The sequence below is a fragment of the Aptenodytes patagonicus genome, chromosome 7, assembly GCF_965638725.1.
Source record: "Aptenodytes patagonicus chromosome 7, bAptPat1.pri.cur, whole genome shotgun sequence".
Taxonomy (NCBI): Eukaryota; Metazoa; Chordata; class Aves; order Sphenisciformes; family Spheniscidae; genus Aptenodytes; species Aptenodytes patagonicus.
The window spans coordinates 29604338-29618140 of NC_134955.1; positions in this window are offsets into that span (position 1 = coordinate 29604338).

The following is a 13803-nucleotide window of genomic DNA, read 5'->3' on the forward strand; positions in this document are numbered from 1 at the left end:
TCTGACTTGGGAGTGGTGTCTGAGAAGCAATGACCCACAGAGGGGGCAGGTACCGTTCCCATGCCTGCTATCTTGCACGCTTTCATCTGCCCAGACTGCGGTAGCTCAGAGGAGAGCGCTCAGGTGTTGCTGCACCAGCAGCGGTCCCATGGCTTGGGGAGGGCTAGGAGTGGGGGATGCAACATGTGTGGATACCTGGAGAGCCAACTATCGTGTGAGGTGTGCTGGGAGTGAGATGATTACCCACTAAGTCACCCAGAGAGCAAGGCAGGGTGTAACCTGAAACTGGGTTCCAGCTGGTCAGACTGGTTTGGGGTTTGGGTCTGAAACCAAAAGCAGACACTATTCTTCAAACAGGTGTTGTTCTAGCTGTGTCTCCAGGCTGGTGATCGCTCAAGCACTGCAATGTAAAGTTAGCTAAATGTAAATTTGGCTAATCGGCAATGGATATGTATGGGAACCAGGTGAACCTGCCCCTGCTTCACTGACCTGGCAATGCTGGGCCTCCAAACGCTGCTCCACAGCTGGAAGGCTTTCTCCCCTGCGCTCTGCTCTGGACTGTGGGGTTTGCTCTGTCACTACCACCTCACTACCACCTCTCTCTTCCCCCACTCTACACCAGCTCTCCCGTCCTGCCGTTTCCAGCTACTTACGTCTATGTTATCCCCTGTGTCCCCTGAAGAGCTGCCCCTGAAGAGCTGCCCCAGGAGCAGCTCTCTGCTGAGCTGTGCTCTGCTCGGCCGATGGGGTCACCAGTCCCGGCACGGTGCAGGTAACCCATGGTGTGAGAGTGCTGTTTGAAACCAAGGCTGCTTCTCTTGATAGTCTCCGAAGAGAGAAGGCTATGTGTATTACAGTCTCTTTCACTTAAAGCACATCTTTGTGTCTCCTGGTGTTAGGCATGGCCCTGGTGGAGTCTGCAGGTCCGGCCAGAGCCCTCCCGTTTGCTTTGCACCTTGCAAAGCACTTTCTGCCCGAAAAGTGGAGGCATAGGGGCAGGCGAAGGGGCCAGACTCCACTCCCACTTGGCACCCAGCGGGCATCCTCTGCTGCAAGGAGAGCTGCTGCTCCTGCTGCTCCCGGGTGTGGGGGGACCGGAGGCTGTGAGGTGTGCCTCCATTTTGGTATAACGTGACCCAGGAAGCTCAGATGCGCAGCTGGCACCAGGGCCAGACCCAGGCAGCAACGGCTGTGCCACACACCCACACCTGAAACCGCGCACGACGGGTGTCTGCATTCCCCAGGTTTTACCGTGTGGGGTCACTCGGGCTGCGCCAGCAGCTCCTGCGTGGGGCGGCTGGGGAAAGGCCCTGCACCCCTGCACCCCCCCGCCTTCAGCCTTCCCACCCCCTCCACGGGGGACGGCTCACCCCCCGCCAGAAACAAGGGTTTCTGCTATCCAGGAAATCCCAGCTCTTTAAAATAGGTGTGTTTTTCAGACGTGAATGGGAGCCCAGCTTTTGAAACTTTCTGCAAAATGAAAATCCCCCTCCTCAAAAACCAGAATTGACAACTGCCTCGCTGTCAGCTGATTAAGAAGCATTTTTCGGTGAAAACTGAGCTGCCTTGTTTCACTGGCTGTGCCTGACGGTGAGCAAATCCTTGCTATTCCCCTAGCTGCAGCCAGAAACAAGCCGTTATGTGAAGTTGTTGGTTGGTTTTGGGCAGAGCTGCTCCTTCTGGCGCGGAGCTCCCTAGCGTGTCCCCCCTGAGCCCATCGCCCCAGTGCGGCCGCTCTGTGGTGCAGGAGGCTCCCGGGGGTCTGGAGCGGCCCCTTGTCCTTGCAGTGTGTGCAGGCAATGTCTTCCCCACCGAGGTCAGCATTTTCGAGGGGGTTGTTTGCACTGCTTACAGAGCCAGGCTCCTGCCAAGCCTCGGGAGCTGCTGCTCACTGTGCTGCTGCGCTGAGGGAAACCTGCTGCCTCTTCACAAGTGTCCAGTCTGACTTGTTGGTGGCCTCCACCTCTGCAGAAGGAAGACCATCGAGCCCCTCATCCCTTCCTGACCAGCAAAGCTTTTGACCCACCTTGCTCCGACTGGCAGGAAGGAGGGCTTGCCTGAGCTTTTGGCTGAGGTAATCCCAGCGGGCTGGAGGGGACCTCGCAGGCTTTGTGTGGCTGCCGAGCTGGATGCAGGAAGCATTAGCTCACAGCTAAATATCAGGTGTCTCCGGCTTCCCTGTGGCACAATGGCTCTGCAAATAAACACAGCAGCTGCCCCGGCACGACAAGGGATGGCTCCACAGTGGCAGGCCAGAATATTGTCCCCCGCACAAAAGCCACAGTGATACTTTCTGATAAGTTACTTTAGCTCTCTGGCCTAATTTATTGCTTAAGGAAGAAATTATTTTGATTTTGAGGTCAAACAGTTCATTCTGATTAAAAAGAGAGCTCTAAAGCTGGGGGGAAGAAGGAATAAGGTTGTCGGCAAGCTCTGCATAATGTAAAGAGAAATCTTGAATGTCGTTTTCCCCCCCTTACTGCAAGCATTAGGAATGACCAGACTTGCTCCTACTGCAGTGTCCGTTGAGCTCCTAAATGGAGCAGATGCAGATTTGAAGTGCCATGGCTAGTCTGGCATGTGGTAAGCAAACATTGCTTGCTGAAGTAGTGCCCATGTGGGAGATAGCCTGTGAAAACTTTCCAGACAGGTGGTTTTTTTTTTCTCCTTGAAGAAATGCAGAGAGAAATTGGAAATACTCTCCCTTGGTCATCAAGCACAGAACTGCATGTTACTGTAATAGCTTATAGTCACAGAGAAATACAGTCAGCTATAGAAATTATAGCAGATCCGATCTCTTCTGCAGCATGTAAAAGGGCATGGAGGAACCTTTCTGCAAGGAAGCTTGGCTGACCAGTGTCACAGGGAAATGAGTGTTTCCTAGGCAAGGTGCCACCTGAGGCGTGACAGAGTTTCTGTGGCCCTTAGTCAATGGTTGCCTCTCCAAGATGTCCTCATCTCCAGCTGTGTCAGGAGTTTTGAAACTTACCATCGGTTCCTGTAACAGCTCTAGGAGATTTCTCGGAGGCCAGACCCAATGTTTAATTACCATCTTCGCTAAGTTGCCCAGAGCCAGCCTACTTGAGAGGATATACAAAATGACGAGCAGCTGACAGGAGCTGCAGAGGCCAGGAGCCCTGTGGAGCCAGCCAGGCGCTCCGGCAAGAAGAGGGGAAATTTTCCACAAGTCTCAGTGCAGACGAAGTGTCTGTGTCTTTGTTCTCTGCCCTGACACACCTGAAGCACATGCCGGCTGCTTCAGGATTGTTCAAAAGTTATTTGTGACCGGTTGAAGCAAAGCATTGGCCCAGGAATTTGAGCTGCTGGGACTCCCCCAGCCAGAAACTCTTCTTTAAATGAAACAATAGTGTCCCTCTCACGTAGGCATCGTGGAAGCCCTTCCCTCCCCCAGCTGCACCCCCAGAGGACCCGAGCTCTGTTGCCTGCCTCCTGCCTGCGCCTCCACCACTGGCTGCGGGCTGCACTGCTGCATTTTTTATTCATTATGGGGTTATTGTTCAGCCAGAGCAGCTGCCCAGTGTGGTTTGCCAGCTCCTTTGAGATGCCCACAAGAGGGGGCAGCAATATCTTAATATCCCACCCAGTGTTGCCTTGGACACTGTACTGTCAAACCAGCAGGGACATTGTGCACTGCTGGAGTTGGGTGCTAAGATGTGAGATGCTCTGAGCCTCTGTGAGCTCCATAAGATGTGAGGTCCTGTTCCCTTCCTCCCCGTCTGTGGTAATGTTATGGTCTATATTACCATACTCCCCCTGGTCTCGAAGCCTCATAGCCACCTGCAAGGCAGGGGAGAGCTGGTACAACCTACAGAAGAACAGAGAATTGACCTCAGGTCTCCCAAGCCTCTTGTGGGTCCTCTGTGCCGTGGGTCTGCTTCCCCTTGGTTTTGTACAGGTTATAAAGAGCCAGCCCCAGCTCCTGGGGTCACCAGTCCAACAGCAAAAACTTGCCAGTGAGACTTTAAAAAAAATGCATGCGGGTGCTTCTCCCTCTTGTTTATTTTCTATTTGGATCAGTTTCCCACATCTTTTTGCTGACTTCTACTCCTCCCCCCCCAACACACACACACACACTATGTTTTGAAAGAAATAAGAGATTTTTTTCCTGTAATCAGAGAACTTCAGGCAGTAGAGCCTTCATTAAAACCAAAGCAAGCCAAAACAGTCCTTTCGTAGAGTGTCATCAAATTCGGAAGCTGATAGCCATGTCTTCCAAGCCTCACCACACAACCCTTTTCTCTGCCTTGGAGGTGGCTGCAAATCTATATTAGAGGATGAAGGGGCATTTGTGACACACTCAAGGAGGCTTAATGACAGAGGCAGATGCTTTGGGGGGCTGTGGGGTCGTAACATGGACTGTGTGGCTCCGCAGCCAAGCAGATGGGAGCTGCTGCTGAGGATGCAACGCTCTCATTCTAATGTCCTCACTAGAGGTTTTTGGTGCACGAAGTTTCTGTTAAACCAGTTTGAACTGGTTCTCTCTCATATTTAGAAACCATCCCTGCTTATGCTGTAGATTTACACCCTGTCAACAAATCTTCCTTTCCCTCTCATCCTAGTATTTTGGGAGAGAGGGAAGTCTTTTCCCCTTTACCCCAAAGCCTGGGCTCATCTGTTTTAAATGGAAAACAGATTTGCCCAGGAATTGCCTCTTGCCTGCCATGTCTTCTGCTAACTGATCCTTCCACCACCCCTCTGCTGCTCAGCCATGCAATTTCCACCCTCCTTCCACTTATCTCCCCATTCAGCTGCTAAGGGACCGATCAGAGAAACAGGATCTGCTCAGAGCACAACCCCACAGATAAAGGGAAGAGCTGGCACAATGTGTGTGCCCAATATCATTCTTTCTATCACCCTGTATGCACACATTCTCAGCCAGCAAGGATTTATCTTCTTCCTTTTCTGTTGCGTTCCCGTCACATTACTGTCTTAAGCACACAAGGCTGTAAAACCCATACAAATACCTGGCCATCACAAAAATGAGTAAGCATCTGAAGGACTCTGCTTGGAAATAGTCAGTGTAACCAGACACTACCATTTGAATACTAAAAGCATTGTGTACTGGGGAAAATTCCACTGTTGGCCAACCCTGGGGCAACTGGGTGAGGTCCGGAAGGAAGCCTAAGTACCAAGAAAATGGCTATTTGTTTTCATCAGTATTTTTTCACCACTAGGCTCCTTTTCCTCCGCAAGGCCCTGGATGCAAGGAACTGATCTAAGATCTTGCATGCTGTACCTCACAGCTGATGTTTCACAATCCACTGCAGCTTCTCCCAGACTGCCGAACGTGTTTGTCTCCATGCACTGGAGGTGAGCTGGGCTCCATCACGTGGGCACTGGTCCTCATATCGCCAAGCACCAGCCAGGTCCACTTGGTGGGACAGGCTGCAAGGGACGTTCTGATCTTCTGCTGTGTAAGCTTTCCACTGGGCTCTTCCTCTGTGTTGGTGGGAGCCTCCAGCCAAGGGTGCAAGACAGGGCAGGACCCCTGGGTGAGCAGCAGCCTGCAGAGCTGATAGTGAAAATTGAGCCCAAAGGAGCATTACAACTCAGTCTGTCCTACAGCTAGCCTCTGCTGAAGGGGTGGTCCCATGCTCCAGCTGCTTTCTTCACATTAGCACTGCCCCCCCTGAAGCATCCTGCCAAAAAGCTATTCACTTTTCAGGGATTTGTTTTCTGCTAGTGCAGCTCCTTGAACCAGCTCCCCAGGGCATCAGCTGAGCACCAGCGCCGGCAGGAGAAAACCTACAGGAGCATGCCTTGGAGAGCATCTCTGAGGGAAGCTAACCCAGAAACGTCAAACCATACCCGTCAGCCCTGACATCTCCCCTAGCCCCGTACACCCTGGCTCTACAGCACCAGACTGAGGCTCTAGAAAACTGCGTCCAGCTTCTGCTTGTTGTCCTGCAAGTCACATCCCTGCTCAGTGTATCTCTTCATTGGCAGATCAGGAGTAACATTGCCATCTCACCTCTCAGCCCTTCCTGTGGTTCGGAGAGCTTTCCCTTGCACTGTTTGCAGCATGGTTGGTGTCTGGGACAGGCGGCTCACCTGCTGTCTTGCCTTGGCCCACAGCGCTGGGGCTGAGGGGACCAGGGGTGCTGCCCCAAACTGCCCTCATCTGCCCTTTCACATGGACCTGCAACCTCATGAAAGGCTCCTTCTTCCCCATGCCTCCAGGGTTTCTGTAAATTGCCTCATCCAGCTGCTGAGAAAAGGGGGCTTTCCCAGCTTTCATTTATTCCCCACTGCATTCAGGTTTATGTTAATTGTGTGTGATTAACCAGCTGTGGGCTGGAAACTCTTCTGACAGCCTGTTCCAAGGAGGCTGTGAGGAAAGAGCTGGGAAACAACGGTGGTGAAACCCGCATGTAAAACTGCAGAAGCTTCTCCCTTGAGCCTGGATTTCGGCAGCAGGAGGAGCGGCCTGCGAAAGCCCGGGAGCACAGACTCAAGCAGAACCTGCATTTGGGGCAAAAGCGGACACTTATTTTGCATAAGTCACCTGAGACAGCAGGCCGAGCACTGCCTGGCAGGGTTGTGCATGTGACCATCAGTAGGTCAGGAGGAAAGCCTCTCCCAGAGCAAGGAAGGGATGCCCTGAGCCCTGACTCGCAGGGTCTGCATCCCTGGAACCGCGCGCTCTGACGTTTCGTCCACGCAGTCATTGCATCTTATGTAAAGCAGGTACAAAAGGCCACTCGGTCATCATTTCCATCTGGGTGAAAAAAAAGTGGTGGTAGCACTTTTTTTTTTTTGGTAGCTCTGAAGAGCTTGGCAGGTTTCTGGGCTGGAGAGAACCAAGCCCTGTGTCCCTGCTCCACTCCTTGCACTCCAGTGAAATTCCTCCAGAAGGTTTTTGTAGTTGAGGTGGTCGCAAATCTCAGACGACCTGCAGATCAGGTACTCGAGCCTCCCTTTGCTTGCTCTCTTCAGCAGGAACAAAGCAGAAATGCACAGTCGTTGTCTCCAGACCTTGAGAAGTAACTGGGGAAATGAGGATGGCGGGGAGCACAGGATGCTTGTCCTTCCCTGGGAGATAACTGTCTTACCTGATTCCGTCCAACTAATGCTCTTTCTACTCCATAGCTTCTAATGACTTTTCCTCCTGGGATGGCCTCATTAATACATAACTAATGACATCCAGAACAGTTAATCTCAGCTTGTAATTGTCTTTGGAGTATGCTGCTTCTGTTTCAAAACAGAGAAGGGCTCATGTGTCCAGGTATTTGCTATTTTCATTGAGTGCTGCTTCTTCTCTCCAAGATCAGAGCTTGGCCAGATCCTTGTACTGTCTAGGGCAGAAGAAAGGCAGATGTTCTGGATGGGGGGGTCATTTCTGTTCTGTAAAGAGGGGATGATGCTAAGCTACGATGACTTGTGAACATACCTGGTCCTGTCACCAGGGCCTCCTCTGCCACCCCTTTCAGCAACCAGATGCACCCCGAGGTGAGCTGCAGAGATCATTGAATCCTCCTCTGTCACCGTCCCACAACCAGTTGCTTCCCAAGCCCTGCAATGGAGATGTCACACGTGAACAAGTGTTTCCTCTCCAGAGCCACTTCTGGTGCCTGCGCAGGGGCCTTTGGCATGGGCTGCTGGCTGACGCGCTCATCGCAATGCATCTCGGCCACCTCCCCTCCGCAGGAACACCACCAGCAAACAAACCCCGCTCACTCGGTGCGGCTCTGCACCCCAGTTCCCACTGCAGTCACTGGGCAGACTGGGCTGTGGTCAGGCAGCGGGCAGGTAGAACCGGTACCCAAGGCATGACCAGGCTTGTTCAAAGTCTAACTTCCTATTGCTCTTGTTTGCCCCCCTCCCCTTCACTTTCCCATAAACTCTACCTTTGTTTGACTCTCAGCACTCCCTTCTTTCCTGTCTTTTCTTATTTTCCCCAGAGACTTCTGATATGCATTGCAAGATGTCTGGAACCGCCAGACCGTGTGGCACAATCCAAATATCACAGCATCAGGCAGGCAGATAGCATCTTTCTCCAGTCACAGAAGCACCATATCTCTCTGTTTGTTCTGGGACCCTGTAAGCTTTCTGCACCAGATGTAATGCTGTCAGGAAAGAAAGTGGTAATAAATTTTTCCAGTTTGAACCACTGAGGAGATTTTTGGCACTGTGCAAAGCACTCCAATAGCAGTCTGGGTGGGACACTTGCAAACCTGGCAAAAAGCACCATGGGAACCCTAATGACTGAAAATGTGTCTTGCCTGTGAAAAACAGTGCCTCTGATTCCAAGAAAGCTAACTTCAGTTGAGTGTCCTACAGCAAATTCAAGATAAGGAAATGTTCACCCCAGTGTATCTACATGAGACCCACACTCCAGCTCCTAGCCGTGGGAGATCTCCAGCAGCTGTGTGGAGGTAGAATTGACCTGGCTGTCTTCTCACCCAGCTTAATGGTGCTTTTCAGCAAAGCTGAACCAAACTGTCCTCTTCAGGGTGCCTTTCATCTCCTTGGAGCAGAGGACAAAACAACTCTTCCTTGCTACATTCAGAGCTTGGCTAGCCACCTCCTCGTGACCAGACTGCTGCCTCTGTGACATGGGTTCGGGGCTGTCTGCTGAGGTGTTATGCTCCCATTCCCAGTGTCTTGGGTCGATTTTTGTGAGCCCAAACCTGTGGGTGGCTGATGGGGGCAGAGTCCTTGTCCCAGCCCAGGCAGTAAGGAAATCAGCTCTCTGCCCAGTTGTCCCAGGAAAAAAAGTGATGGTCGGGAGGCCAGGCTCCCAACTAAGGACTTTGTTACAAGGGAAGAGCTGATGCACGGGTGCTTCTTAACACTGGCCACTGAAAGCAATGAGACAAACCATGTTCGGTTCCTAACCAAGTCTATGCTTGTCTGTGCTGCAATTAGAGTGGAGTAATACATGTTGCACATAGTATGGTCCAAATTTCTCACAGAGAGTGTTGTGGAGCTGGGCAAAGCTCGGGAGCCATCCCCAGTGTGATTGTAATTGTGAGGTACGGCAGTCCTTTGAAACTGCTTTTGAACGCAGGGCTGGAAAGGGCCTCCTGACTCATGTCCACTTACCTTCTGTTTTAGACAACTTTGTCATCTGGTAGTTTTCATAAACAAGACATGCTCGGTCTTCAAGGGGAGGGGTTTGTCCTCACACTGAAAACCTCTCCAGAATCTACAGGCTCTGTGACCAAGAAACCATCTTCTACTTTCCAACCTGTCTTGACTTTTGTCCAGTTTGTACCAATTTAATTTGCATCAAAAATTGTTCTTTTGCTTAAAAAGTTCCTTTTCTACCCCTAGCATGAGCAAGCTGAGAATCTAGTGCAGAGGCTAGCCAGCGGCTATGTCTCAACCTCTCCTTGCAGTTCGTCCCAAACTGCAATAATTCACTTATCTGATAGTTAGAGCACTGGATCTTCTAGCTCCATAGGATTAGCAATAAATCTCACAAAATAAGAGAGATTTCAGAAATCCTTAGGGTGTATAATGAAGCTGAGACTTGCTGATTCACCCTAGGACAAATCAGAGGGACTGCCCTGCTGCCCAAGCATCCCTGTTCCTCCCAGGTAAGGGTAGATGTCAAAGAGGATCCTGCCATGGCCAGTGACTGTTTCTAAGTCACTTGTTTGCCAGCAGTACTCAGCCAAAGTTCAGACAGGGAGAGAGGAAAGCAAATCTGTGTGTTTTCATCATGCAATGTATTTTAGCATAGCAAGATCTGTTTGTTCATTTAGTTTAAAAGCCCCTCTGTTTTCAACCTCCTGAAACTGTCAGGAAGCACTCCTGCCCCTTTGCAATGCCTCTCCAGTCCCCAGGCTTTAAAGCCTTCTATGTTGTCATTGCTGAATTGAGGCACCTATTTAAATCAGGGATGGGGACTCCATTGATGCTGTCTGCTTCACAGATACAAAAGAAAGAGATCATCCCAGATCTGAGGAGTTTATTAGCTGATGCAAGCATGACCCCATGCCATCTAAACCTCCTGGAAGCAAGTCAGATTGATGCTCCACTGATAAACATATCAGCAGCTGAGGAGCTGTGCACAGTGCGGCTCCCATAATTACTAACTCTGGTTCAAAGGCTCTTATGCAAAGGAACAATGGGCACCAAAACAGTGTTGCAGCCTGTTATGCACTGCAGTGTTTTGCTGTGATGGAAAGGCTTGCCCTGTCGGACAAGCCTGCTTTTCATGTCCCTGTCCTCTTCATAACACAGAGGTAATTCCTACCGGTAAGGAGGCTATTGTCCACCTTTTAAGGACAGGAGCCAAGGATGTACACGCTGGCTAAGGAGATGAAAAAAGGTTTTAGCAAGAAGGGAAGTGCCAGTCAAAAAAAGGGCTGTTTTTCTCATTGAAAATCTGTCCCTATTATCAGAAGATTTCCCTGTCACCGGCAGTGCCTGAAGTGGAAGTGACAGCTCATTTGTTTTGCCCTCGCTGCCAACAGTTGAACACATCTGAGCGTGTCGTGAAGGAGCATGCAGAAGACATTTGCATTTTTGCCTTACGTCTATTCTTCTTCTCTCTGCTCACCGAGTTGAGATTTGCAGCCTTTGAAAATAAGTCTGTGTTCAGCATGATCTGGAAAACTCTGTGGGAGATGAGCTGCTACCCGGCCAGCCTCTGCCATTTCAGGGTGCTCACCAAGCCGCTCTCGCCGACTTCAGAACCAGCTTCTTCTTGTGCAACTTTGCAATCAGTGATGCATATTATGACCAGGCAGCTTCCTTACAGCCAGAGCAGTATTTATTTCGCAGGGAAATGCTTTGCGTAAAGCAATCGTACCCTGCTCAGTCAGCACTGATGAGGCAGCACCCTACGTATGGGGTGAGTCCCCCCAGGAGCTTCCCAGCCCTTGCGAGAGGCAGGCCCTTTTCCAGCTCCCTGGGTTTTCGAGGGCTCCAGCCCTTCTGCACAGAAGTAGATTATCCCTTAGTGACTTTCATCTGTTTACTGAGATGTGGTTTATTTTCAGTCAGTTGCTTTCCTTCTTGCTCATTTTTCCTTCTCGACCCCAGAACACCAATCCAGTGTATTTGCACAGCAGCCCCCCAAAGCCAGATCTACAGACAGCGCATCCAAATTATTGCAGAACATCAGGAATCTCTCCTAGCTGATGGACTGCTTGGAGGGGAAGGGGAGAAATAGAAGGGGAGTGATCCTCGCGGAGTTATCCCAGCAGGCACCCATCACTCGTATTTCTCCAGCCTCATTTTATAGCATGGCAGGTGCGATGTGAAATGCTCTGCTCCCTGACCAGACGGAGAGGTTGTGCTGGAAGTCTGTGCCCTTTTAAACCAACAGATTTCTTTTGCTGTCCTGCAAATGCTTGCTTGGAGCAGAGCAGGTATGTGCAGGTCGGTGGGCCAGGGCCACCTGAGTGTTTATTTGCAGAGTCAGGATCTCTATAAGGTTGACGCAGGCTTCAGTGGGGAGGATGCCTTCAGCCAACGCTCACGAGAGTCTGTGTTGGCAGACTGAGTTTAATAACAAAACCATTTATTAGTAAGTAATAATAATGTTAATGGTAACAAAGTATGTACTTCATATTGTGCATAATATCAATAGATTTCACTTTCTTTCCAAGTGCTACAGCTTGCTGAAACTCCATTTCTTCTCTGGGGCATATATTTCTACTACTTTGGAATATTTCTGGCAAATAGATTTTTGTTATGATCCACACTGAATGCTGGGATTTCTGTAGGACAGAAAGTTTTTCCCTCTAGGAAACCTTGAGTCCTTTCTCTCCTAAATGAAAGAAGCAGCATGCTCTGTTCACTTCTGAGGGATCTCCCTTCCTACAGAGCCAAGGGATCTTGAAAGGGATCTCCTGCCAGCCAGGACTCTTAGGGCATCAGAGCTGCAAGGGCTGGAGGTGCAACTCGTTTCTTCTCAGCAGGAAGGTGGGAATCCTGGAGATGTCCAAGTCAGGAGTGGTCAGTGTGGTTGGGCTCCTCCAGGGCTCATCCAGATCCGCTGCCAAGAACAGGCCTGTGGTCCAGCAGCCCTGGCTGCATTGCAGTGGATGGTCACCGAAACAGGCCTGTTCCACCCAAAAATCCATTGAAAAAAGCTAATCTATCAAAATGTGAAAATGTTGGTTAGATAATTCCTGGCCAGAACCAGCCTGTAACCCTCTTATTGGTTCCACCAGGCGAGGTGAAAAGACAGGGATGTGGAGTACACAGGGCTGGGTAGTGGTTGGAGCTTGCTCCTTGCCAAGAGAGTTTCCCAGGCTTGGAATGACCAAAGGCAGCTGAGGTCTCCAGGCAAAGGAGATGTCTGGAAGAACCTTGCAGGGGGAAGCGATCTTGCGATGAGTCACCCTAGGCTCAGGTCTGATATCCCTGCCTAAAAAGGCAGAGGTAATTGCCTCTGATTAATGCTGGCAAACCTCTGTGAACTCCAGTGAGGATATGAAAGGACTGACATGCCTGTTTGAGATGGGGGTAAGATAGAGTACAGCCAAGTGTGGGAAGAAAATTAAGCTGAGATGTAGTTTTTAATTACCAATAAAGCCATGCTCTAGGATGGAGGGTTGAGAGCAGGACTCAGTCTCTTCCTACTCTTTTATGCTCCTTGACATATAGAAAGGAGTTTAGGGAAGAGCAACCAGTGCTTGCTGTAGAGTCCCATTTCAAACATTTAAATGCTTGTGCTGCCCCCCATCCTTTCTTGCTGGGAGGCTGTAATTATTTAGACCACAGATGTGGCCAGAGATTTCCAGCGGGTGCCAATAAAACACGGAAGGGCAGCATCAGTGAAGTCAGCACTGATATTTAGCAGAAGCAAAAGTACCCCTTTACTGGCTGACTATTCGTCTGGACGAGGCAGGAGGAAGGCTGGACTCTGGAATGTGCCCTTCCCTCTCGGTGAACACCCCGGGTGCTCAGCAGCCCTGCTCTGGTCTCATCTCTGGAAGAGGGAGGGGGAAATGGGCCAACCTGTGCCTGACAGCAAGTGGCAGTGGGAGGCTTTCAAGCCTCTCGGGTGCATCTTTTTGCACCTGAGAGTCTGTCTGCACCTCAGCTAGGAAGTGTGATCAGAGCTTGGTGGCAGTGAGCTAGCTTCATCCAGCCATGTCAGGTACTGTGACACCCCAGCAGCACAGACTTCAGCATGGGCTCAGGCATGCCTGCCTGGGCCATCGGCTGCTTACCCCGAGAGCTGGCCTTCTTGGAAACATGTGCTGCTCTCATCTCACTGATCTTCTCTACTAAACTATGCAGAGGTGTCTCAATGGTCAGAACGCCTCTTCCTCCTCTCCCCATCCAGACTCAGGGTGGGATGCTGTTTCTCCACCCATAAGTAAAGCTAGTTCTGAGTCTTGTTCAGGAACAGTTCCTGCTGCTGCTGGGCTCCCAAACCTCCTGCATGGTGGCCTCTCATCCACCTGGGCTGTGGCTGTGCTCAGATAGGTCTGCCTGTGCTACAGGCATTGGGTGGAAGCAGCGGAGCCAGACATGAATGTTCCACATTCTGCATTTTGGGTCTATCTCTATTTTTCTCTGGGGACTTGATAGTACTAGCTATATGAAGACACCACGTTTCATTCTTCCTCCTCTCCCGCCATATCACCAAGGTGGCATATGTACCATTTAATAAGCAATACGTATAGGGCTTCCTTTTAATCATCTCCTAATTTTCTAGACCATGAGGTTTCAGGTTTCCTTCAACAGCTCTGAAGGTTGGAGACAATTGCTCTACATGAATACCGAATTTCTCCCTTAATTGCCTGATCCCCAGAGCTGGAGCTATAATCACAGAATTTGGTTTTCCAGATCTCTCTGGAAACTCACAGAAGA